The sequence below is a fragment of the Scyliorhinus torazame genome, chromosome 22 (genome assembly GCF_047496885.1).
Source record: "Scyliorhinus torazame isolate Kashiwa2021f chromosome 22, sScyTor2.1, whole genome shotgun sequence".
NCBI classification, from domain to species: domain Eukaryota; kingdom Metazoa; phylum Chordata; class Chondrichthyes; order Carcharhiniformes; family Scyliorhinidae; genus Scyliorhinus; species Scyliorhinus torazame.
In genome coordinates this window covers 73,498,349-73,524,654 of record NC_092728.1, presented here as the reverse complement: position 1 = coordinate 73,524,654, position 26,306 = coordinate 73,498,349, and the positions used below count along the sequence as shown (strand labels likewise).

General features: G+C 49.3%; 2 long non-coding RNA genes across 3 annotated transcripts; one reads left to right on the top strand and one right to left on the bottom strand.

Moving 5' to 3' along the window:
* The first annotated feature begins 7,192 nt into the window (after nucleotides 1-7,192).
* On the top strand, nucleotides 7,193-25,674 carry LOC140398828 (uncharacterized). 2 transcript variants are annotated; one of them, XR_011937578.1, is made up of 3 exons: nucleotides 7,193-7,266; nucleotides 18,198-18,313; nucleotides 25,536-25,674. It is a non-coding gene; the product is annotated as an uncharacterized lncRNA (long non-coding RNA). The 2 variants fall into 2 exon arrangements; XR_011937577.1 differs by lacking the exon at nucleotides 7,193-7,266 and adding an exon at nucleotides 13,414-13,551 and having other exon boundaries at nucleotides 18,194-18,313.
* LOC140398827 (uncharacterized) lies at nucleotides 13,442-24,754 on the bottom strand. Its single transcript, XR_011937576.1, has 3 exons — nucleotides 24,691-24,754; nucleotides 16,272-16,533; nucleotides 13,442-13,568 (listed from the first exon to the last, which is right to left on the bottom strand). It is a non-coding gene; the product is annotated as an uncharacterized lncRNA (long non-coding RNA).
* Nucleotides 25,675-26,306: the final 632 nt, after the last annotated feature.

Here is a 26,306-nt window from a genome sequence, read left to right as displayed (position 1 = left end):
TTATACAAAGCAAGTGATTTGCAAGTCTCTGAAACTTATTGGCTTCTCCCTCCAGCCTGACTTACGGTTATCTTTGCTGGAGTCTTCCATATGTTTTCAGGACGCTACTTTTTGAGGTACTGTTTTTGTTGCAACTCAGACTTTGGCCAGAGTTCTCCGACCATTGGGACCCACTTTCCTGCTGGCAGTGCACCCCCACCCGCATGCTTCCCGGCGGCGTGTGGTGTCTTCAACAGGAATTCCCGTTGACAAGCGGCGGGAGTAGAGAATCCCACCGCCAGCGAACAGCGCACGGCCGAGGAATGCTGAGAAATGGCATTCCCATGTCATTTGTTGTTTGTATATAATACGGGCTGGAATTTTCCAACCTCACCCGTGGCTGGGATTCTCCCGCCCCACTGCAGTGAATGAGGCTTTGGCTGAACATCGAATTCTACACTCTCGCTGGGAGCGGTGGCGGGGCGAACGAGATTCGCGGCATATGCTAATGATTGCTCCTGAATTCCATGTGTCAACATTTGGCTGTTACACTCAGACTGTCTATTTGATGTTCAGGTTTGTTACCTGCGTGGCAGTTCATGGACATCTTTTACCTTCCCTTGTTTTTTGGATAATGCTCCTTGTACTACTCAGAATATCAATGAGTGATAACTGGGGAGGTTTGTCTGATTTGTCCACTAAATCGTAATTTTGCATTAGTTCTGCAGTATGGTGAAGTTTCAGAAGGGGCACACATATTCACTTCCGGCTGTGCCCTGCAGCGTGTTGGCTGATGATCTGCGTCGCCGAGTTAGGTGGTCTTTTCCCAGTGGAAGCACGTCGGGCTGGATTCTCCGATTTTGCGGCTATATCAGCGTGGGAATAATGATGTTTTACAGCAGACAAAACGGCCACCGTTTGGCTGGGGGCTAGCATCAAGGTAGCGTAGAGCACCTGGCCCTAGCTGCCGATACAGCCCGGAAAATTCCTGGGTACGTAGCCACGCATGTGCACGGTCTGCAGCGGCCGCGCCGTGGAACATGGCGCCTGCCACTCACGGGCCCGTCCTGCAAAATAGTGTCCCCTTTTGACCGACTCGCGCACCCCGGACCACCCCCCACAGTGCCCCCAGCCCCTGGCAAAGTCCCCCCTGCCCGCGGATTGGCCCTCCCCCGACTGTGGCGATGCTGGACTGAGTCCGCAGCCGCCACACTGAGTGCCTGACGGATGAGACCACACACAAGTGACCCCGTCGGTAATTCGGCCGGTCGGGGGCAGAGCATCGGGGGGACGGGCCTCAGTCAACGTCCTGAGGCCGTCTTTATGCCGTACTTTGGAGGGGGCAGAGCACCGCAAACGCGGCGGCACCCCCAATTTGGTTGTGAACGGGGATTCACCGGCCGATGGCCGAACGAGATTTCGACGTCGGCGACCGGAAAATCCCGTCCGTGGTTTTCACTGGTATTCCTTGTGGCTTGTGGTCTCCTCCATTGTCTTGACAATGCCAAGGGGAGAGCCTTGCACGCTGGTAGACCTGTGATCACTGGACCCGTGATGTGGTGTTGCTGAGCTCTTTCTAATTTTTCCCAACTTAACTCCATCCACAAAGCAATGATTAGGCTGAAACAGGAGCTACAGAATTCAAAAGTAAAATAAAACAGTGAAAAAGGCTTTTCTGACCAGCTTTTTCTGGCTGTTAGGAGCTGTTATTGGATGAATTCTTTTTCTCAACCCATTCTGGCATATTTTAACTTCCGCTTAGCCTCCTGTAGGGACGGTAAGCAGCAGTAATAGAGACTCTCCTGTCTGCGAATTCTGTTTAAAGTTAGAATTTCCAGAGTCACCTATTTAATTTCTATTCCTGGTTAAAGTTTGCAGCAGGTAGGCCTATACTGATTGAACTCTCCGAATTCAAACAATCTTCCCACAAACCGATGCTTGCTGCCTGGAATGAGGTTTGATCCCAGAAAGTGTGGAGAATTCCCACAGAGCTGCATCATCATTTGATGAGGCGTGATAGCTGCTTTAATTTCATACCAGTCCTTCTCTTCTCCTGCGAGTGAAGAATTGATGCTTGTAAGGCTCTCATCAAATCTTCAAAACCACGCTGCCACCATGTTAAATTCTTCTCTTCAACGTAAACATGCCGATCACATGACCAGGATTGTTGAAACAATAATTTGGATTCTTTATTTGAAGCTTATTCTACAGGTAAATACAGATAGGGTTAACCAGGAGACTTAGTACATATATCTGACTACCCACTGCTGGAAAAACGAACACACCACCTCCGGCAGATGTAGTACGGTAGCAGAGTGGTTAGCACTGTTGCTTCACAGCGCCAGGGACCTGGGTTCGATTCCCAGCTTGGGTTACTGTCTGTGAGGAGTTTGCACGTTCTCCCTGTGTCTGCATGGATTTCCTCCGGGTGCTCCGGTTTCCTCCCACAAGTGCCAAAAGGCGTGCTTGTTGGGTGAATTGGACATTCTGAATTCTCCCTCAGTATACTCGAACAGGCGCTGGAGTGTGGCGACCGGGGAATTTTCACAGTAACTTCATTGCAGCGTTAATGTAAGCCTACTTGTGACGCTAATAAAGATTATTATTAGTAGCAATTGACAGCAGCGTGAGATACACGTCCTTCAAGGTATATATACTTTACCACACTGCTTAGCAGGATTAATACTGTGTTCAGAGATTTTCAAACTTCTCAATATTAGTGATGATAAACTAGTTGAAAGAAACTACAGAAATGGGAAAGGTTTGACAGGGTCGCTGTCAATTTACATGCAGTGCAGTCTTGATGATTGTACCTTGACTTTTATTGTTCCTCTGCAACTAAATGTGTAATAGCAGTTTCACGCTCGTTCTATTGTCTTTATACTCGTTTCCTGGCATTTTCCTTTATTTCTGTCAACTCTCACAAGTGGCTTCAGATCCTGGGTTTTCCTCGGTTTGATGAAGGGGAGGTCATTAGATCCACTGGCAGGATTTCAGCAATAATCCGTCTGCCCCTTTTGATTTTCTGCCTTCAGGGGAGTGGGTGGAGGGGGTTGGGGGAAAGGGAAATTGGGGCAGACTGAAGCAGCTGAAATGGACAGATACACGACAGGTGCTTCGGAGAGAGAGAGAGAGAGAGAGAGGAAGAGCAGGAAGTTACGCTGCTTCTTGTAGAGGGGTGTCAGAAGGAGCACTGCCATCTGCAGGGTTTGCGGATGATCAAGGCTGCAGGACTCTCAACAGCTGTGATGGACATCATGCTGACAGAGAGAGAGAGAGAGAGAGAGGTCAGAAGGCCAAGGTTCTTTGGCCCTCAGGGAATTACGTAGGCCCTCAAGGGGGGAGATGGCACTCCTTCAGCAGTTTCGTTCACAACCCACGGAACAGTTGATCAGTTCCGGAAACATTTTAGTGTTCTATTAGATTACTCAGCTTATATGAAAGCAACAGCTCTCAGATGTTGAGATGCTGCTGGAAGCTTCGGGCCGCCATTGTTCAGTCATGAAAGTGACAACGTTCCTCCAGAACAATGTATCGATAACCTCCTCACCACCTGCTGGGCACAACCTGGCTAAAACTGCATGTGCTCATATCTAGCCGGAAGGCACACCACATCAAATTTGAGGGCCATGCTAACTTTGGCATTGGCCATGACACGTCTGAAGGAATTGTCAATGCCACTCACTGAAGCGCAGCCTCTTCAAGGAACACCTTTATTGCTGTGACCAGCTGACTGTTCATAAGAACATAAGGAGATAAGAACTAGGGACAGGAGTAGGCCATCTGGCCCCTCGAGCCTGCTCCGCCATTTAATGAGATCATGGCTGATCTTTGTGGACTCAGCTCCACTCTCCGGCCCTTACACCATATCCCCGAATCCCTTTATTCTTTCGAAAGGCATCTAGCTTTTTCTTAAAAACATTTAAAGAAGGAGCCTCAACTGCTTCACTGGGCAAGGAATTCCAGAGATTCACAACCCTTTGGGTGAAGATGTTCCTCCTCCACTCTGTCCTAAATCTACCTCCCCTTATTTTGAAGCTATGCCCCCTAGTTCTGCTTTCCCCGACCAGTGGAAACAACCTGCCCGCATCTATCCTATCTATTCCCTTCATAATTTTATCTGTCTCAATAAGATCCCCCCCGCATCCTTCTAAACTCCAATGAGTACAGTCCCAGTCTACTCAACCTCTCATCATAATCTAATCCCCTCAACTCTGGGATCAACCTAGTGAATCTCCTCTGCACTCCCTCCAGTGCCAATATGTCCTTTCTCAGGTAAGGAGACCAAAACTGAACACAATACTCCAGATGCGGCCTCACCAACACCCTATACAATTGCAGCATAACCTCACTAGTCTTGAACTCCATCCCTCTAGCAATGAAAGACAAAACTCGATTAGCCTTCTTAATCACCTGTTGCACCTGCACACCAACTTTTTGCGACTCGTGCACCAGCACACCCAGGTCCCTCTGCACAGCAGCATGTTTTAACATCTTACCGTTTAAATAATAATCCATTCTGCTGTTATTCCTCCCAAAATGGATAGCCTCACACTTGGCAACATTGAATTCCATCTGCCAGACCCTAGCCCATTCACCTAACCTATCCAAATCCTGCAGACCTCCGGTATCCTCTGCCCTTTTTGCTTTACCACTCATCTTATTGTCGTCTGCAAACTTTGAGACATTGCACTTGGTCCCCAACTCCAAATCGTCTATGTAAATTGTGAACAACTGCGGGCCCAACACTGATCCTTGAGGGACCCCACTAGTTACAGGTTGCCAACCAGAGAAACACCCATTTATCCCCACTCTCTGCTTTCTGTTAGTTAACCAATCCTCTACCCATGCTACCACTTTACCCTCAATGCCATGCATCTTTAGTTTATGCAACAACCTTTTGTGTGGCACCTTGTCAAAAGCTTTCTGGAAATCCATATATACCACATCCATTGGCTCCCCGTTATCTACTGCACTGGTAACGTCCTCAAAAAATTCTACCAAATTAGTCAGACACGACCTACCCTTTGTGAACCCATGCTGCGCCTGCCCAATGGGACAATTTCCCTCCAGGTGCCCCGCTATTTCCTCCTTAATGATAGATTCCAGCATTTTCCCTACAACCGAAGTTAAGCTTACCGGCCTATAATTACCCGCTTTCTGCCGACCTCCTTTTTTAAACAGTGGTGTCACGTTTGCTACTTTCCAATCCTCTGGGACCACCCCAGAGTCATGTGAAGTTTGATAAATTATCACTAGTGCGTTTACAATTTCCCTAGCCATCTCTTTTAACACTCTGGGATGCATCCCATCAGGGCCAGGAGACTTGTCTACCTTTAGCCCCATTAGCTTGCCCAATACTGCCTCCTTAGTGATTACAATCATCTCAAGGTCCTCACCTATCATATCCTTATTTCCATCAGTCACTGGCATGTTATGTGTGTCCTCCACTGTGAAGACTGACCCAAAAAACCTGTTCAGCTCCTCAGCCATTTCCCCATCTCCTATTATTAAATCTCCCTTCTCATCTTCCAAAGGACCAATATTTACCTTAGCCACTCTTTTTTGTCTTATATATTTGTAGAAGCTTTTACTATCTGCTTTTATGTTCTGAGCCAGTTTACTTTCATAGTCTACCTTACTCTTCTTTATGGCTTTTTTAGTAGCTTTCTGTTGTCCCCTAAAGACTTCCCAGTCCTCTAGTCTCCCACTAATTTTTGCCACTTTGTATGTTTTTTCCTTTAATTTGATACTCTCCCTCACCTCCTTAGATATCCACGGTCGATTTTTCCCCTTTCTACCGTCTTTCTTTTTTGTCGGTATGAACCTTTTCTGAACACTGTGATAGATCGCTCGGAAGGTTCTCCACTGTTCCTCAACTGCTTCACCATGAAGTCTTTGCTCCCAGTCTACCTTCGCTAGTTCTTCTCTCATCCCATTGTAATCGCCTTTGTTTAAGCACAAAACACTAGTGTTTGATTTTACCTTGTCATCCTCCAACTGTATTTTAAATTCCACCATATTGTGGTCGCTCCTTCCAAGGGGATCCCGAACTATGAGATCATTAATCAATCCTGCCTCATTACACAGGACCAGGTCTAGGACCGCTTGTTCCCTTGTAGGTTCCATTACATACTGTTCCAGGGGAAATTATCCCGGGCACATTCTATAAACATTCCCAGCAGTTCGGTGGGAATTTATAGTATGCCAGATATCTTTGTGGTTATCCTCTGCCGCATTCAATCTTTGATGAACCCTGAATGCACAGCACTCAAACACCCTCAGAAAAGAGAAGGGAAATGTGAAGGAGCTGATCTTAAATAAGGATTCCAGTTTCCTCACTGGAACTTTTTTTTAAGAAATGTCCGTTTTGCTGGGGCAAGATGAATGCTTCAGACCAGCGACAAATTGAGGGGAGGCAGTGATATTGCCGCTGGACTAGTAATCCGGAGACCAAGGGTAACGCTCTGAGGAAGCTGGGTTTGAATCCAACCTGGCAACTGGTGAAATTCAATAAAAATCTGGAATTAAAACATGACCATGAAATCGTTGCCGACTATCATTAAACCCACCTGGTTCACTGATATCCTTTAGGGAAATCTGTCATCTGATCTGGCCTACGTGTGACCCCAGGTCCACAGAAATGTGGATGATTCTTAAATGCCCTCAGGGATGGGCAATAAATGCGGGCCCAGCCAGCGACAACCACATCCAGTGAACGAATTTAAAACAAAATGAAGTGCTTTATCCAACAAGTGCCTAACTTAGCAGATTAATTTGTGTTTCACACAAACTCAGAACACTGAGTGTGATTTAGCCAGCTATGAGTGCCCCAAATTGGGCTCCGCATAGGGTGCCGGGCAGATCGCTCGTCTTGCTCCGCCCGGCATGATGTGGATCTTACCCTCGCTGGGCAATATCCAGATCAGCATATTGAAATGAGCCATTAGGCTAATTTAAATACTCAGACGCTGCTTGCACCCGGTGCCTGAGAGTCAATGACCACACCTGCGAGACCTTGACCAGGCACCGTTTAGCGCTAGTTTCCACAAGCCGGGTGTGATGGCCCCTCGGGGATCTTGCAGGCCTTGGAGACCCCCAATGACTCACTCTAATATGCAGATTTTCCAGAAAGTGATCCCGCCCACAATGGGTGGGATTCACATCGCGACATCTCCCGAGATCGCGATAGATCTCGCAAGGCATGGCGAGCCGGGTAGATCCCGGAAGAGGGATCTCCTGGCATCTACCGGCTGCGCTGCTTTTCGGGCGCAACGAGGCTGGTAGGTCACGTCCATCATGTCTGTCGGGCAGAAAGCGGTACGCGCTCAATTGTCAGCTCCTTCAATAAATAAATAAGCTTCTTGAATAAACGCTGTTCTCCCAGAACACGTCGGCTTTCTTCCCTGTTAATCATGTTCTTCATCTCCCGATACCCATTGATCTCATTCTCCACGCCAATTCTTCTCTTGTGGCCCAAATGCCTGTTCTCCTCTCAGAGCCAGAGCTAATGGGGTCTCAGCTACCTGACACCTTGGGCTCATTACTGGGCCTGTAGCCCTGGGTGAGACCACCACCCCACTCACTCTTTAGGGTCAGCTTTCACTCCCCTCTTGGTGGCCGTGATATTTCCGTTTAAGTCACCCAATGCCCCCGAGTGAGAAAATTGAATCAGACCGCGACTCAGTTTCGTCTGTTAATCAGGCCGTCTTGACCATTGCAACCGCATTTAATTTACGAAGAAAAATCAAACGGCGCCGTATATTTACGCTTGTAAGTCACAAATTGCAAGCAATTGTTCAGTTTGTTTTACATCTCAACGCTCCAGCATTGTTCTGAAAGCCGGGCGGCAGATTTTCTTGGCATCTTTTAAAGTTCAAATGCAGGGCACTGGAGAAATCTGCAGAAGCATTTCCCATTAAGGGGTGACATTATAGAGTGCCCTGACTGTGTTCACAGCATGATGTTCCTTGAGGTTTTCAATTTGATAAAAACATGCTTTATAATACTTGAAGGCAGCATAATAGTAGCGCTCCACACAGCCAAATCTAATCTTCAGATTAAAAAATGAACAAAAATAAAGTATAAATGCTGGTCAACAAAAGATTTACTTACATTGGATTTAGACTGAGAGAGTCAGTTCCTGTTAATGAAGGGTGCAAACTAACGGTCGCTCGCGCCCGGCGTGAATCTGCGCGAGCCGGTCAGACCGTGGGTGCGGCCGAAATCGGGAACCGTGCCGGGCAACGATCGGTTTCCGATCTAACCGGCCCGCTCCCGTTGACAAGACCCGGATCCCGCCGCAACGTGGAGAGAAACCAATAATCTCCAAGTAAGTACAATCTCCATCCCATTAACGGGTAGGATCCCCTATATAACGTCCTCCTTTGATCTAACCGGTCGCCCATTGAGCGGTTACCCGGGGCTCCCTTTAGCACTCCTATTGAAAACCGTAAGGCTAGTACAATGGCTGCTCTGGGGATCGGAGGAGGTGAGTAGCCATCTTGGAAATTGGGCAGTCAGCCCGGGGCCTGCTCCAATTGTCAGAGTGGGTGGGAGAGCCCATGGGGCCGGGGGGGGGGGGGGGCCTGTCCGGGGAGGGTCACCCACCATCGGGTGGGGGGTTGTCCCTAGGCTGGGGGCGAGGGGCCCAGATCCCACGGGTCCAACATGCCACCCCCCCCGGATCGTATATATCCATACCAGGGGCAACTTCAGCTGCTGCCTGTCCTCCAACCAAAACCCCCCCTCAGGACAGAGCCCCGTGCCTGGTAACATGGTGAAGGTCAGTTTAACTCTCACTGATAGTGGCAGCCTTTGGCTGCACAGTTGAATTCTATCACTAATAGGAATTGGCAACGTTAATAATGTGAGCACTTTATAGCTCCTAAGTGGATTCCCGTGTGCAGGTGTGCCACATCGCAGACTGTGAGGCCTGGATACTTTGCCTGAACACTGGAGGCATCAATATCACAGAGACAGCAGTCAACAATTAAACACCCAAGAGCGGAACTTCAACACTGGGGACATCCCTGCGAACTGAGGGTGCGCCTGTGTGCATCGGGGAGGGGACCTTGAGTAATGTTCCCGGCGGGAGCCTGGGGCCTGGAGTCTGGGGTCCGGTGCCCTGGGGCCCCCCTGCTGTGGTCCCGGGTGCATGTGAAGGGGGGTCCCCCAGCACAGCCAGCTCATTGGATGGCATCCTGAGAGAAGGCAGGAAGCGTAAGAATGTGGGAGGCTTGGGGGATTTGAGGGTACCAGGGTGAAACCCATAGCTGATTGTCGGTATCTCACCCTCTCCAATTCCTTACAGGTATCACATGATGGATGATATTGTGGACACCGCAGCAGTGGTGGTGGCAATCCTGCCGGAGAAGGCATCGGCAGCACCGTCAACATTGGCTCAAGGCGGCGGCCCACGTACAGGGGTTTGTCCCACACCCTGAGAAGCCGGCCGTCCATTAGGCCAGGGAGGGACCCAGACAGGGAGGCTGGCGACAACCCAAAGTGTATAGGCGTCGCTGGACGTTTGAAGAGATGTCGGCCAGCATGAGCCACAGGAGGCTCCGCCTCAACAAGGGGATGGTGCGGCATCTGTGCCATGTTCTTGCGGACTTGGCACCTTGTGGGAGGAAGATACCCACTCCCGGTGGCTGTCATGTTCACAGGAGCCTTGAATTTTAACGCCTCGGGTTCATTTCAGGGCTCGAGCGGGAACTTCTGCGGCATATCCCAACCAAAAGCCCACAAGTGAATCCATGAAGTCACAGATGCTCTGTTTGCCCGGGAAGCTGACCATATAAACTTTGACCTGGACCAAGAATCCTGGGCAGCAAGATTCTCCGCCAGTATCAAGAATTCCCAGATCCAGGGGGCAGTAGATGGCTTGCATGCTGCCTTGCGGGCACCCGGCGGTCCTGGAGCGCCCTACATTAAAAAGAAGGGGTTCCACTCCCTGAATGTTCAACTTGAGTGCGACCACCATCACCTCAAGATCATATGCGTGTGCACACGCGTCGCTGAGAGTGTACGCGACATCTACATCCTGGGGCAATCGGAGATCCCAGCATCTTTGAAGGACTTCCCAGGATGACCGGTTGGCTCTCGGGGGAAAAGGGGTACCCGCTGAGGACCTGGCTAATGACTTCAGTGCGGACGCCAGAGACCGAGGAGGAGACCCAATATAACGAGGACAGCATGTGGCTGCCATTGAGCGGTGCATTTGACTGCTTAAAATGGGGTTCCGATGTCTTAAACCACTCTAATGGTTCACTGCAGTACACCCCCCCCCCTCCCCGCGCCCCCCACGTAGTGTTGCCTGCTTTGTGGTGGTCTGCTGTGCCCTCCACACCTTGGCACAGCAGCGGGGCGACAGGGAAGTGGAGGAGGAGGAACTTGCGGCCTCTTCAGAGGACGAGGAGCAGCAGGAGCCACACTAGTAGGAGCTGAGAGATCAGCCAGGGAGGACCCGTGTGAGGAACAGCCAGAGGATGGAGGACAGGCGGCAGTGACAAGGGTTCAGCGTGGCAGAGGACCAGGGAGGCCATAACCCCCACATGCTTCTCATAGGACGTGACTTTGTCCGTCACCTCACCCCTCCCTCTCCTCGTCCCACCCACCGCCCCTTCCCCCACCCGACTGTCTCTTACACCTCCTCCCCAAACATCCCCCACCCACCCATTCTCCCCCTCCCCTCACCCCAATTTGCCCTGTTCCACTATCCCAGGGTAACATCACTCCAGGGTGACGGGCCTGTGTCGGCACTGCCGGCGGGTCATTATACAGGGCAGGAGGGTGATGCTAACCCACTGTGGGCTGAGCTCTGGTGCCCCTCAATCAATGTCATAGTCTGACTCCTGTCTGTCTGCTGGCAGCATGCCCACACCCATCATCTTCATGTGGTATGCTTCGGGGATGGGGGGGGGGGGGAGGTGGCCAGATCCAGGACCACTGTGCCCGGGGAGTGGGGGGGGGGGGGGGATGCGGGGGGTTTGGGTCCGGGGGAGGGTGATGAGAAACTGGAGGAGTGGGGTTGCAGGCCACCCCGCAGCGCGGAATAATGTGACAGAGGCTTCACATGTCTTGGATGTATAGTGTTTTAATGGTGAATAATCAGGACCCTAACTGTCCCTAGCTACTGAGAGTGCTGCCCCCCCCCCCCCCCCACCCCCCAGTGCCCTCTCGGTGATCTTATATCTGCTTAGCCCTCTGTACTCTGCCGTTACGTCTAAGTGTGACCCCAGGATGCACATCAGAGGTGGAGGCAGCCTGCTGCTTACCACGCCCTGAGGCCTTTCATGCCCTTGGCGGGCATGCTCTGGAGGGCTTGTGTCTCTGCACTGGTGGAGGGTGGGGAGAATAGCTGTGACGCCTTGATGTTGGCATCCTCGGAGCTCTCCTCCAAGGTGTTCTCCTGGAAACTGCTGCAAATTATTGTTCACAAATGGTAATGATAGAGGGGAGGCAGGCATCTGCTGCCCAGAGAGTTTACACAGTGCCTGACCTTGTGGGATTGCTCCTTAAAGGGGATCGCAGTTTGGGCAGGATCATTTGTAAGAGAATCCTGAATTCATGTAAAACACCTGGCAAGGTATGATTTGAAGTACACAGGAGTCTATCAGTACTTGGGAAACTCATACAATTAGACAGAGCTAACACACGTTTATGAAAGGTACATGGAGTTTGATAAACCTGTCGAGCTTTTTGATGTTGTAACTGACAAGGTAGATAAGGGGGGACCAGTGGGTGTACTACATTTGCACTTTCAAAAAGCATTTGAAAATGTGCCGCAAAGAGGTTATTGCACAAAATTGTTACACAATACTAATATTAGCATGACTGAGGATTATTTAAACAGACGGAAAAAAGAGTTGGAATAAATGGGACATTTTCAGGTTGGCAGCTTGCACCTCGCAGGTAACCAACAGGATCTGCACTTTGGCCTCAGCTGTTTACAATTGAAAAAAATGAAATGAAATGAAAATCGCTTATTGTCACAAGTAGGCTTCAAATGAAGTTACTGTGAAAAGCCCCTAGTCGCCACATTCCAGCGCCTGTTCAGGGAGGCTGTTACAGGAATTGAACTGTGCTGCTGGCCTGCCTTGGTCGGCTTTCAAAGCCAGTGATTTAGCCCTGTGCTAAACAGCCCCTGTTCTAACAATGACTTAGAGAAGGGGCTGAGTGTAACATACCCAAATTTGCTGACGATACAAAGCGTGAAAATAAACTGTGAGGAGGGCACAAAGAAGCTGCAAAGGGATACAGCTAGGTGGGCAGGAATATGGCAGATACAATGTAATGTGGGGAAGAGTGAAATTGTCTGCCTTGGTCAGAAAATAGAAAAGCAGAATGTTTATTAAACGGCGAGAGAATGGGAATAGTTGGTGTTCAGAGGATCACCCTTGTACACGAATCACAGAAGTTTAACATACAGCTACAGCAAACAATTAGGAAGGCAAATGGTATGTTAGTCTTTGTTACCAGGGGAATGGAAGGAATCAATATTTTGGGAATTTTTTTCAACCTGTGTTTTTTCTGATGAGTCAGCACCTGTTGGGAGTGACTGCTGGTTGACAGGAGATTGTAACATTTAAATGTACCGAGGGTTGATATATTTGATCCTTGCCAAGGAACAGGGGAGGAACCCTGCTGGGAGGTATTAACAAGTCCCATAAATCAGATCCAGGGGCAGCGTGAACAGCAGCCTGTGGGGAGCAGGCAAAGAGGAAGGTCAGATCCATGCAGTTAATGTGCTGCAGTTAGCTCCGTGCTGCTGAGGGGGGGCTGGAGCTCCGAGAAGCCTCAGGAACTGCTAGCTCCAAGCTGCTGAGAGGACTGGGGCTGAAACAGTTGTGGGCAGCAGCACAGCTGAGAATCCGTAAGACCATAAGACACAGGAGCAGAATTAGGCAACACGGCCCATCGAGTCTGCTCTGCCATTCAATCAAGGCTGATATTTTTCTTATCCCCATTCTCCTGCCTTCTCCCCATAACCCGTGACCCTCTTATTAATCAAGAATCTATCTATCTCTGTCTTAAATCACTCAGTGATTTGGCCTCCGCAGTCTTTTGCGTCAAAGTGTTCCACAGATTCACCATAGGTCCATATTCAAGGATTTTGTTAATGCTTTTGTTTGTCACGTGTACCGAGGTACAGTTTAAAGTATTTTTCTGCGAGCAGCTCAACAGATCATTAAGCACATGAAAAGAAAAAAAATACAAGGTACACAATGTAACTACATAAACACCGGCACCGGGTGAAGCATACAGGGTGTAGTATTAATCAGGTCAGTCCATAAGTGAGTCATTTGGGAGTCTGGTAACAGTGGGGAAGAAGCTGTTTTTGAGTCTATTCATGTGTCTTCTCAGACTATCTCCTGCCTGCTGGAAGAAGTTGGAAGAGTGAGTAAACCGGCTGGGAGGAGTCTTTGATTATGCTGCCCGCATTCCCCAGTCAGCGGGAGGTGTAGATGGAGTCAATGGATGGGAGGCAGGTTCACGTGATGGACTGGGCGGTGTTCACAACTCTCTGAAGTTTCTTGGGGTCTTGGGCCGAGCAGTTGCTATACCAAGGTACTTGGTTCTGTTCCCTAGAATTTAGAAAATGAGAGGAGATTTAATTGAAACAGATAAAATTCTTAAGGGACTTGACAGTGGCGATGCTGGGAGGATGGTTGTCCAGGCTAAAGAGTCTACAACTAGGGCTGATAGTCTCAGAATAAGAAGTCATCCACTTAAGACTGAGATGGGAAGAAGATTCTTCACTCCAAGGTTTCTGAACCTGTGGAATCCTCAACCCCAGAGAGCAGAGATTGCCCAGTCTTTTATAGTGTAGCCCAGGCATTGTCAAACCCGGGGGCGCGACCCGCGGGTGGGTCGTGGGTGGGTGTTGGGAGGGTCGCGGAGCCATCTGTCGCGGGCTCCCGATTGCGCAAACCTGCGCTCAACAGCCGCAGCAGCTGGTTTGTAATAATGCCGGCTGCGAGCAGCCTTCAAAATGCCCAGTAACAGATTTCAAAAATCTGGGCGCACTGCGCATGAGTGCCCGATCATCGGCGCGCATGCGCAGTGCGGCTGCATTTTTAAAAATATGGTCGCAGCCTTTTCTTTACAAGTTGGGGGGGGGCCAAAAGGGACCATTGGGGCCCAAGGGACCCAAAAACATTTCCTCCATTTTTGTCAGCAACAAACAAGGTAAGAGAAAATGGTGGGTCGCGTAGGTCGGCCGGCGTGGGCCGCAAAGGTCGGCCGGCGTGGGCCGCGAAGGTCGGCTGGTGTGAGTCGCGAAGGTCAGCTTGTGTGGGTCGCAAAGGTCGGCCGGCGTGGGCCGCGAAGATCGGCCGGCGTGGGTCGCAAAGGTCGGCTGGTGTGGGTCGCAAAGGTCGGCCGGCGTGGGTCGCGACGGTCGGCTGGTGTGGGTCGCGAAAGTCGGCCGGGTTGTGTCCCGAAGGTTGGCTGGTTGGTAAAAATGGGTATCCGGAAAAAAAGTTTGATAGATTTTTAAAAATACATATTTTTATTGGCATTTGGAGCTAGAAAAACAGAGTTTGTGTATAAATGACAATACAACAATGATGATGGTACATGACAAAAATAGAAACAACAAGACATGAGCTCCTTGCTGTCACCATAACTGTGACTGAGGCTCCAATACTAATTTTCATTTTTACAGTAGTATCTACAGCGGTAGTATACTGACCTCTGCGCCCCCGGAAGGAACCCCGAAACTGCCTCGTGCCTGGCCAGATCTGGACTTTGATGCTCCGTTCCTTCATGCTGACGGGATTCTCCATTCCCACTGCGTTGATTGGATATTGTGGATGAGCGCCACATTCTCCATCCTCACTGGCAGCGGCAGTGAGGCAGACTGGCAACGCAGAATCCTCCCTGTGGTATAAATGACCACGCTGGTGCCAGGTCAAGATTCCGTGAAGGGGGAAGGTCTGGAGGGAGAGCTCGCTAATGACATGCTGATGTGTTAAAATGAAGTTCCCAGGCTCACGCTGCACGATTTGCACCATTACACTGGTGAGGGGGGGGGCGGGGTGGGGGCGAAAGGTTCCAAACGCTAATCACACAGGAGAGAATTGCGTTTTTACTTCTCTCCTGATTTTGAGCCTGCGTTAACTTTCTCATGTACAGAGAGAGGGTTTAAAATGGCCCCCGCAATGTACGATTCACAAAAGGGGAAGGTTTCTGTTGCTCGCTAAGTGCTTTGGAGATTTACGGCGATAACAAAATTATTCATATTTTCACCAATTTGCTAAAAATAGAAAAAGAATTCGGCAACTTCTTTTAAATCTGGAAAGACTTAACAGTCTGACAGGAATCTTCAGCTGTGCTCTCTCTAGGGCCCATCTAAATCTCTTGATTCCTATTTAGCACATGCCACATTGCACTCCCACAAGACGTCCCCCTCTTCGATCCCCCAATAAGCTTTGTATTGTTTGTATTTCTATTTGAATCCATTTTCATTGATGCCTTGATCTATGGATCTTGATCTGGGAGAGTATTTATTCAGTTTACACATTTGTCCTGAGTTTATCCTTTACAATCAAAATGACAGTTCAATAATGGGTCGCAACTTTCCTGAACTGCAATAATATTTCCTGGTTCATTTCTTTTAGCTGGCCTTTTGTTCCTTTGAAGTTTTTTTAAAAAACTGATATATTGCTGTTCTGGTTCTCACTGGGGCCAATTATCAGATAAAATTAAATCAAGCCAAACGTTGGCCATTAATTCCTAAAAAAGTCCCACACATCTTTCCGATTATCCAAATTACTTCTTCGAATCGGGCCAAAATAAGGATGGGCTGCCCAACCTCCCCAGTACCCCACCACCCCCCCCCGCGCCCTGAATGAATGGGGGGAGGGGGGAGAGGGGGGGGGGGAGGGGGATGTGGGCTTCTTCAGGAATGGAAAAAAAAGACAGGTCAAAATGCTAAACTAGTTTACATGTAGTTTACATGTGGGGATATTTCCTGATTTCCAACATGGCCAGTTAACTCCCAGGAATTGATCAAAGTTGCTTCGTGAGGACCTTGGCACATTTATCAAAAGAAACCTTGCACCACGTTCACTGATTGCAGGTGCCCTTGCTCCACCTCCATTTGCATCAAAAATCCCTTCAAGGTCGTGAAATAATGAACATTCTAACCCTTCTTCTAAATAGTGCCAACAACTATGTCATGCACACGGATCTCTCAGCCGATCCTGATCGCTAATCCCGTTCCCTACCGACCCATTAACTCAAACCAAGTTGGGGTAGGCCGACCATCTTAACTTGTACACTACCTCTGCTGTCATTTTTCCCTTTCCAGGGAACGACAGGAACATTCCTTTTTCTTTAACACCAGCTGAAGTCGGACACCAAAGCTGAGCCAATTCGTATGCCCGAGGAAACCCTCATCTGAGTCATTGTTAGTTCCCATCCTGTCACTTCCTTTGCTTGCCTTAAATGTTACCTTTGAACCTTTTCGGATAAAACAATTAGAACAGTATCTTACTGTCCCCATAATCACCAACATTCGTTCCAAAGCTGCAGCCCACAGATAGTCTGCAGAAATAACAAATTAATAATATCATGTTAGAAAAGTTAGAAACTAATACAGCTGTTAGTTCACTGTGTTCATGCTTGGTAAGTACAAAATGTCAGTAAGTGGAACATTCAGCAGTCTTAAAGATCATTTATCAATTACTACAGATGCCACAATGACATCTGCATTTTCTCAAGCTGATTTTCTGGTTTCAATTTAAATTGTTTTCCGTTTCTGGCCCAATATTTATCTCTCACCCAACATCGCTAAAAACTGCTTAATTGGTCATTTACCTGGCTGCGTGCACAAATTGGTTGTTGCATTTCTCTACATTACAACAGCGAAGACATTCCGATAGTGTGCCATATAACCGCAAGTCCTTTCTGTCATGAACAAGGAGCCAACATTCTTGCAATGTCAACCTCCAGATCATCATGTTTCTTTATCTATTGTGTTGTAGGGCCAATCTACAACTTAGGCTCCTTTATAAAATAAATCTTTACATTTTGTGTCATTATAATTGTTGGGGGGGGGGGGGCGGGGGCGGTGGGGGGAGGCGTTGCGGGGGGGTGGGGGGGGGGGTGGGCATGAGAGTTTAATGGTTATGTTACTGGACACATGATCCCCAGGCCTCAACGATTAATCTGGACAGCTTGAGGAATCCCACCCATGGCCGTTCAAAAGTTTGATATTTGTTTAAAATCAAATCTTGAGTTAAAAAGCTGTTCACAGTAAAAATAAAGCTGTTGGGCTGTCATTGAAAACTCAACTGGTTCATAGATGCCCTTTGGATCTGGGAACCTGCAGTATCTGGTCAGGCCTATAATGTGACATCTTTCCGAACCATTGCCACTGCACTTTCTTTTTGAAGTGGTCGAGTGAGCCACACCAGTTGTATCAAAAAGCTATAAAAGATAGCTGCGGCTGTTCAAAATTAAAGGTCCACCATGATCTTGTTGCACAGCTAGGAATGCGCAATAAATGCCTGCAAAATCCACATCTGCTGAAATGTTAAAAAAAAATTTTTAATCCAATATTTTGGAAAGCTCTCAACACAGCTTTGCTTTATTCACTTGCGCTCAAAATAGAATGCGCGATAGGTTGGACAATATTCATTGCTAATTACTCCCACATGGCAAATCCAGCTTGAACTAATTAACAGACAATGAGCCTGTGCCATATTTGAAAGGTGCTGGAAATGAGACCCTTTTCAGATCAAGAAGGCAATCGAGGCATTTCCGTCAACCCGCTGTGTCTAAATATAACACCATCTGGCAGTGCAAGATCATTCATTGTGAAGGATTGGGTTTTGCCTCTCCCCATGTGAAACCTGGCATCATTTCTGCAAATTCCTGGTTCAAGTGGAGGTGGAGGGAACATTCTGCTTTGAAGTGACAACAGTTTTTCCATGACATCCACAAAACGACAAATAGATATTTCAATTATTCCTTTATTCTTCCCTTATGTGCATCAAGATAGCCTGCTGTTCGAATCAGTTATCAGCATTTGCTGATTCCTCAAACAGTTTTCACAGTCATTGTCAGTTCCTTAACGTCAGCAGAGAAAGCAGCTCAGATATGGTTCAATAACAGCTGGAAGTTAAAGTACCGTGCAATTCTGCTTCTGTGCAAATATTCTCCATTGAAAATAAATCTGTACATGTTTGATTTCTCCATAAAGGTAGATGAGACAAGGTAACACCAGTTGGTAACACATTGACAGCAGTGACGATCGCCGTCTGATGGATCATTTACGAGTCGATTGTCACCACCATAACATTGGTGCATGCCACGCAAAGCAGTAAGCCTTATCATCGGTTAGATTCTTATGTTCAATTTGTTGCTGCTGCATTTAAAGTGGATTGCACATCCAGCATGTTATTCATTCAAACTTTAAGACAAACATAAACAGGCTTTACGTAGCAACTGCCCAGTGAATCCTGACGACCCGACAGTGGCCACAACTCATTGTGAAGCTCAAATACTCATAGAATCATAAAATCCCGACAGTGTAGAAGGAGGCCATTCGGCCCATCGAGTCTGCACCGACCCTCTGAAGGAGTACCCTGCCTCGGCCCATTCCCCCACCCTATCCCCACAACCCCACCCAACCTGCATAGCTTTGTGACACTAAGGGGCAATTTATCATGGCCAATCCACCTAACCTGCACATCTTTGGACCGTCGGAGGAAATTGGAGCTCTCGGAAAAATCACACGCAGGCACGGGGAGAGCGTGCAGACTTTATACAGATAGTCACTTGAGGCCGGAATTGAACCCGGGTCCCTGGCGCTGTGAGGCAGTAGTGTTAACCACTGTGTCACCGAGCCACCCTGGTGGTGCCACCTATCTGCGATGACTGCTACTAGCTCTTGTAGCTGCTTAGCACATCTCTCTGTTGTATCGGCCAACTAAAGTGAAATTTACCTTTTTATTTGAAGTATCATTTGCCTGTTAATTCATGTTTAATTTGTTTTGGTTCTGATTCGTGTTAAAGTAGAAGTTGCAAAGAGTGAAAACATGTTAGTAATTTCTTCATTTTGGGTCATTTGGTAAATTTTGCTATCTTACTATGGTTCCCCCACTGGGATTGTAACATTATCTAAACAGAGTCTCTCACCTTCCCACTTAATTAAATTGGCCCTCAAGACATGTTCATCGGCAGCCATTTTCCATCCATTTTCCGTCTGAGGTCCTTGGAGACAGTCATCACCCAAATGTTCAATTCCTTAAGGACCTCCATAGCTAGGCTTACAACAGTGTGGTATTATCAGGTATTGCGGTACCTAAGAGGCTGATGACCATTGGTTAAACCTAGGAGTTTACCATTGGCTGTTGATACGTAGCTCCGCCCTGACAGGCGGAGTACAAGAACCAGTGCCATCCCAGCAGCCTTCACTTTCTGTACCGAAGCTGCTGTGGAACAAGTTCTAGTCAATTAAAGCCTTCAGTTATGAAATCACTTTGTCTTGAGTGTAATTGATCGTGCCTCAATTTAATCGACTAGACTTAAGCTGGAAGGATGGATCTCCGAATCAAACTGGAGTGCCTGCAACTCAGCCCCCACGCGGAGAACTCGGCTGCAATATTTAAACACTGGCTGGCGTGCTTTAAAGGCTACCTCGAGACGGCCGGAGGCACCCCCTCAGAAGACAGAAAATGCATCTCCTGCGCTCAAGTGTCAGCCCTGGGATCTACATCCTTATCGAGGAGGCGGAGGACTATGATGCCACGATCGAACTGTTAAAAGGACATTATATCCGCCCTGTAAATCAGGTCTACGCACATCACCTGCTTGCAACTAGACGGCAAAGCCCCGGGGAATCGTTGGAGGATTTCTACCGGGCGCTAATGGTGCTGGGCCTAAACTGTGGCTGCCCACAAGTTTCGGGGAGCGAGCACACGGAACTTTTAATCAGGGATGCCTTCGTAGCAGGTATGAGCTCCTCAGAGATCCGCCAAAGACTCCTAGAAAAGGACACCCTGGGACTTAGAGAGGCACGGGCCCTGGCAGGGTCCATGGACGTAGCCTCTCAAAACGCGCAGTCCTATGCACCCGACCGCGCGGTGGTCCCCTGGGCTGAGTGGCACCCCGCAGCGGCAGCCCCACAGACCTTCCCCCTGACCCCGCAGGCCCGCGCTGCGAGACGGCGCGCTAACGCCGCCGGGCCCCGCTGTTTCTTCTGCGGGCAGGCGTATCATCCCCACCCGTGCTGCCCGGCCCACACTGCCACCTGCAAAGGGTGCGTCAAGAAGGGCCACTTTGTGGGGGTCTGCCAGGCCCGCGCCATGGCCGCGGTCTCCAGCGACTCTGGACCGTCGCGGCAACCCCCCCTTCAGGCCACGACCAGCCAGCGCTCACCGCCACCCCCCTATCCTAGGGCCACGTGCGACCCACGGGGACGGCCATCTTGCCCCCTGGACACCACGCTGGACGGGTGGGTGCCGCCATTTTGTCCATCCCCGCCGCCATCTTGTCCATCCCCGGCCAACATGTGCGACCCATGGGAGACGCCATCTTGGATGGGACCCCAGGCCCCCAGCACGGCCGACTACAAGCTGCCCGATCAGAACTCGCAACTGCTTCATCTGGCCTCGGTGACACTGGACCAAAGTCGACCTCGGACACTCGCAGCAACAACAACGACGGTCTTCATCAACGGCCACGAGACGTCTTGCCTGATTGTCTCTGGGAGCACGGAAAGCTTTGTTCACCCCGACACGGTAAGGCGCTGTTCACTTGTTACCCACCCTTTAAACCAAAGGATCTCCCTGGCCTCCGGGTCACACTCGGTGGAGATAAAGGGGTTCTGCCTAGCGAACCTCACTGTCCAAGGCAGGAGATTCAACAATTTCCGCCTTTGTGCCCTGCCGCACCTCTGCGCGGCTACCCTCATGGGGTTGGACTTCCAATGTAACTTGCAAAGCCTGACCTTTAAATTCGGCGGCCCTATACCCCCCTTTACTGTCTGCGGCCTCGCGACCCTTAAGGTCGACCCGCCTTCCCTATTTGCGAACCTCACCCCGGATTGCAAACCCGTCGCCACCAGGAGCAGACGGTACAGTGCCCAGGACCGGACCTTCATCAGGTCAGAGGTCCAAAGGCTGCTGAGGGAAGGGGTCACCAAAGCGAGCAACATTCCCTGGAGAGCTCAAGTAGTGGTGGTAAAGACCGGGGAGAAACATAGGATGGTCATTGACTACAGTCAGACCATCAACAGGTTTACGCAGCAGGACGCGTACCCTCTCCCCCGTATAGCCGACCTGGTAAACAGGATCGTGAAATACAAGGTCTTCTCTACGGTGGATCTCAAGTCCGCCTACCACCAGCTACCCCTCCGTAATAGTGACCGCAAGTACACTGCCTTCGAAGCAGATGGGCGGCTCTATCAATTTTTAAGAGTTCCCTTTGGTGTCACTAATGGTGTCTCGGTCTTCCAGCGAGAGATGGACCGAATGGTTGACCGGTACGGCTTACATGCAACGTTCCCGCCTTTGGGTAACGTCACCATCTGCAGCCATGACCAGCAGGACCACGACACCAACCTCCGCAAATTTCTCCAGACCGCGAAAATCCTTAACTTAACGTACAATAAGGATAAATGCGTATTTAGCACCGACCGTCTAGCCATTCTAGGCTACGTAGTGCGAAATGGAGTTATAGGCCCCGACCCTGAGCGCATGCGCCCCCTTATGGAGTTCCCCCTCCCTCACTGCCCCAAGGCCCTGAAGCGCTGCCTAGGGTTTTTCAGTTACTACGCCCAGTGGGTCCCTAACTACGCAGACAAAGCCCGACCCCTAATCCAGTCCACAACCTTACCCCTGTCGACGGAGGCCCGCCAGGCCTTCAGCCGCATCAAAGCAGACATTGCAAAGGCCACGATGCGTGCCATCGACGAGTCCCTCCCCTTCCAGGTCGAGAGCGATGCGTTCGACGTAGCTCTGGTGGCCACCCTCAACCAAGCGGGTAGGCCCGTGGCCTTCTTCTCCCGTACCCTCCATGCTTGCGAAATTCGCCATTCCTCGATCGAAAAAGAGGCACAGGCCATAGTTGAAGCTGTGAGACATTGGAGGCATTACCTGGCCGGCAGGCGATTCACTCTCTTCACGGACCAACGGTCGGTTGCTTTCATGTTCGATAATGCACAGCGGGGCAAGATTAAAAACGACAAGATCTTGCGGTGGAGGATAGAACTCTCCACCTTCAACTACGAGATCTTGTACCGTCCCAGGAAGCTAAATGAGCCTCCTGATGCCCTGTCCCACGGCACTTGTGCCGAGCCCTCCACGAGGACCTCTGCCACCTGGGGGTCACTCGTTTCTTCCACTTCATCAAGATCCGCAACCTGCCCTACTCCATCGAGGAGGTCAGGACAGTCACCAGGGACTGCCAAATCTGAGCGGAGCGCAAACCGCACTTCTACCGGCCAGAGAGGGCGCACCTGATCAAGGCTTCCCGTTCCTTTGAACGCCTCAGTATGGACTTCAAAGGCCCCCTCCCCTCCACCAACCGCAACACGTATTTCCTGAACGTTATTGACGAGTACTCCCGGTTCCCATTTGCCATCCCCTGCCCAGACATGACCGCAACCACCGTCATCAAGGCCCTCCAGGGTATCTTTACACTGTTCGGTTTCCCCGCATACATACACAGTGATAGGGGGTCCTCCTTTATGAGCGACGAACTGCGTCAATTCCTGCTCAGCATGGGCATTGCCTCAAGCAGGACGACCATTTACAACCCCCGGGGAAACGGACAGGTGGAGAGGGAGAACGGAACGGTCTGGAAGACTGTTCTACTGGCCCTACGGTCCATGAATCTCCCAATCTCCCGCTGGCAAGAAGTCCTCCCGGTGGCCCTCCACGCCATCCGGTCGCTGCTCTGTACAACTACCAATCAGACACCTCATGAACGTCTCCTTGTTTTCCCCAGGAAGTCCTCCTCCGGGACCTCGCTCCCAACCTGGCTAGCGACACCCGGACCCATCCTCCTTCGGAAGCACATGTGGGCGCACAAGTCGGACCCGTTGGTCGAGAGGGTCCACCTGTTGCACGCTAAACCCCAGTACGCCTACGTGGCGTTCCCTGATGGCCGGCAAGATACGGTCTCCCTAAGGGACCTGGCGCCCGCCGGAACCCCACGCGCACCCGAACCATTACCCCCCCCCCCCCCAGCACCTCACTGGAGGGTCAGTACTCCCGCCGCTCCTGCCTAGGCCCGCCCATCCATCGACGCCCCCTACAGGCGCCCCCCCCCGTGTCAACCGTTTGCCCCAACAGCGCTGTCTAGGGGTGACGAAGCTGCCAGGGAGGCCAAAACCACGCTCCCGGAGTCGCAACCACCTGGACCCCCACCAGAATCACCACCGAAGCCCAGGCGATCCAGAAGGACGACCAGGCCACCCGATCGACTGATTGCTTCGCTGTGACTTTAACCATGAACGAACACTTTGTAAATATTCTCGACAGCCCTGTAAGGAGGTATCACGGTACCTCCATATCTGGTCAGACCATGTTAAAGGCGACTGTTACCACTGGCCACCACCCCCGCCAGACTCTTTTTTAACAGGGGGTGAATGTGGTATTATCAGGTAGTGCGGTACCTAATAGGCTGATGACCATTGATTAAAACTAGGAGTTTACCATTGGCTGTTGATATGTAGCTCCACCCTGACAGGCGGAGTATAAGAACCGGTGCCATCCCAACAGCCTTCACTTTCTGTACCGAAGCTGCTGGGGAACAAGTTCTAGTCGATTAAAGCCTTCAGTTATGAAGTCACTTCATCTTGAGTGTAATTGATCGTGCATCAAACAGTCTTTGTGGCATCATTTCCCCAGATACTCTGTTAGCCGACCCACTTAATAAACCATGTTAAATGGTCTGGTCGGCTCTGGTAAATCTGAAGCAGCAGCAGTAAAATTCTCCAAAATCACAATCCCTGCTCTAACCCTGTATTCAGCTTTCTGTCCTGTTTAAATGTATTGTACCCACACAGCACCTTGTAAATGTGCCTTCTCTGTTCTCCCCTCTCCTTTCCGTCTGGCCACATGGCTAACTGCCATGCTGTTGGTATTGCTTCCAGGGTCAAGAGTCAATAGGGCACATAGAATCACAGAATTTACAGTGCAGAAGGAGGCCATTCAGCCCAGCGAGTCTGCGTCGGCCCTTGGAAAGAGCACCATACTTAAGCACACACCTCCACCCTATCCCCAAAACTCCACCTAACCTTTTTTGGACACTAAGGGCAATTTACCATGGCCAATCCACCTAACCTACACATCTCTGGACTGTGGGAGGAAACCGGAGCACCCGGAGGTAACCCACGCAGACACGGGGACAATGTGCAGACCCCGCACAGACAGTGACCCAAGAATCGAACCTGAGACACTGGCGCTGTGAAGCAACTGTGCTAACCACTGTGCTACCGTGCTGTCCAAAACCAGTAACAGTCACTATCAGGAGTGGGATGGACTAGTATTTCTTATTATTCAAGCCAATTACAATTGATCCTTTTAGAATTGATGTAAATGCTCAAAAGTTAGTTTCAAACATTCTTTAAACTAATTACAGATTCCACATTTTAAAGCAATCACAAATCTTCCTTGCTGTAATGTTTGCCGGTCAAACATCGTCGCAGTAGCTAATTTCCATAACAAATGTGCCCATACAACAACTTACAGTCGAAAAGGTTGACAGTAAATGCACAAAAGATCTCAGACTTTGCTACAGTAATAGTTAGAGGTAGAGTTCCTGCTCACTTACAATAGTTAAATCAGTTCAATCTGAATCAAACCAGCCAAACCACACAAATGATTGACTAATTTTAAATATACGTGAGCTACAATCAGAACCTCCTAACATGTGTGATCACCTGCAATGTTTTTTTTTAACCTTGGTTTGTGATTTACTTTGTTCGAATCAGTCCCCGAAACTAGCCGCAGCCCCAGGTCAAAGTAGCATCAATTGTACCAATCGAGCTTGTTTTTTTGGGCACAGGCTCTATCAGCTCCATTTTTCATGTCAAAAAATATTCAATTCATTAAGAAGCTGACTATTATGCAGTAAAAGCAATTAAGTAGGGTTCAGTATAGTTTATTTTTAAGTCATTTTCAATTGTATGAAATTACTCAGAGGTGGAGGGCAGAACACCCATAATACACATGCTTATTTTTGGCAATAAACCTTTTTTTCAATTGTTTTATGGGAAATGAACATCACTGGTTGGGTGTCCCTGACTGCCCTCCATTTCAGAGTCAACCACACTGTTGTAGATCTATTTGAAAGAAAAAGAATGGAACACTTGGGTTGGTTCATGATAACATTTTACAAATATGATTATGCAAATACATGTTAGCAGGAAATGGAAGCCCACCTGAACCAACGCATTCTGGATGCAAATTCCCAGTTACACCTGAAATGGAAACTCCACCCCATTGGATTCAAGTACCAATATATAATTTTTTGAGACCAACATTTAAATACCGTTGTTCAAACGGTCCATTTTTGTTTTCTGTCTTTTCCAGATATCCACCACTGAGGAGGACCTACATCCAGAAATCCACTGGAATTTGGCATATTATTCCCAATGGACTCAACCCCTTTTTAAAAATAAGTTTAGACTATCCGTGTTCAATTCCGGCCTCGGGTGACTGTCTGTGTGGAGTCTGCATGTTCTCCCCGTGTCTGCGTGGGTTTCCTCCGGGTGCTCTGGTTTACTCCCACAGTCCAAAGATGTGCAGGTTCGGTGGATTGGCCATGCTAAATTGCCCTTAGTGTTCAAAATGTTAGGTGGGGTTACTGGGGTACAGGGATGGGTGGAGGCATGGGCTTAATTAGGGTGCTCTTTCCAAAGGCTGGTGCAGACTCGATGGGCTGAATGGCCTCCTTCAGCACTGTAAAACATTTTTAATTTTTAAAAATCCAATTAAGGGACAATTTAGCATTGCCAATTCACCTACCCTGCACATCTTTTTGGGTTGTGGGGGTGAGACCCACGCAGACATGGGGAGAATGTGCAAACTCCACATGGACAGTGACCCGGAGCCAGGATCGAACCCGGGTCCTCGGCGCCTGAGGCAGCACTGCACAACCTTGCTGCCCCAACCCTGGTATTCCTGACTTACTGTCCAAACCCTGACCTGTAGTGCTTTAACCACCCCACCCATGCCAAAAGTTTCAAAATATCAGGTCTGTCTTAATTTTAAAGCATTAAAAGAACGAGATTATGAAACTTCTGATTTTCAGGTTTCAAAAGATAATGAGTATCACCTTGATCCTTTCCGAGTAGATAATTA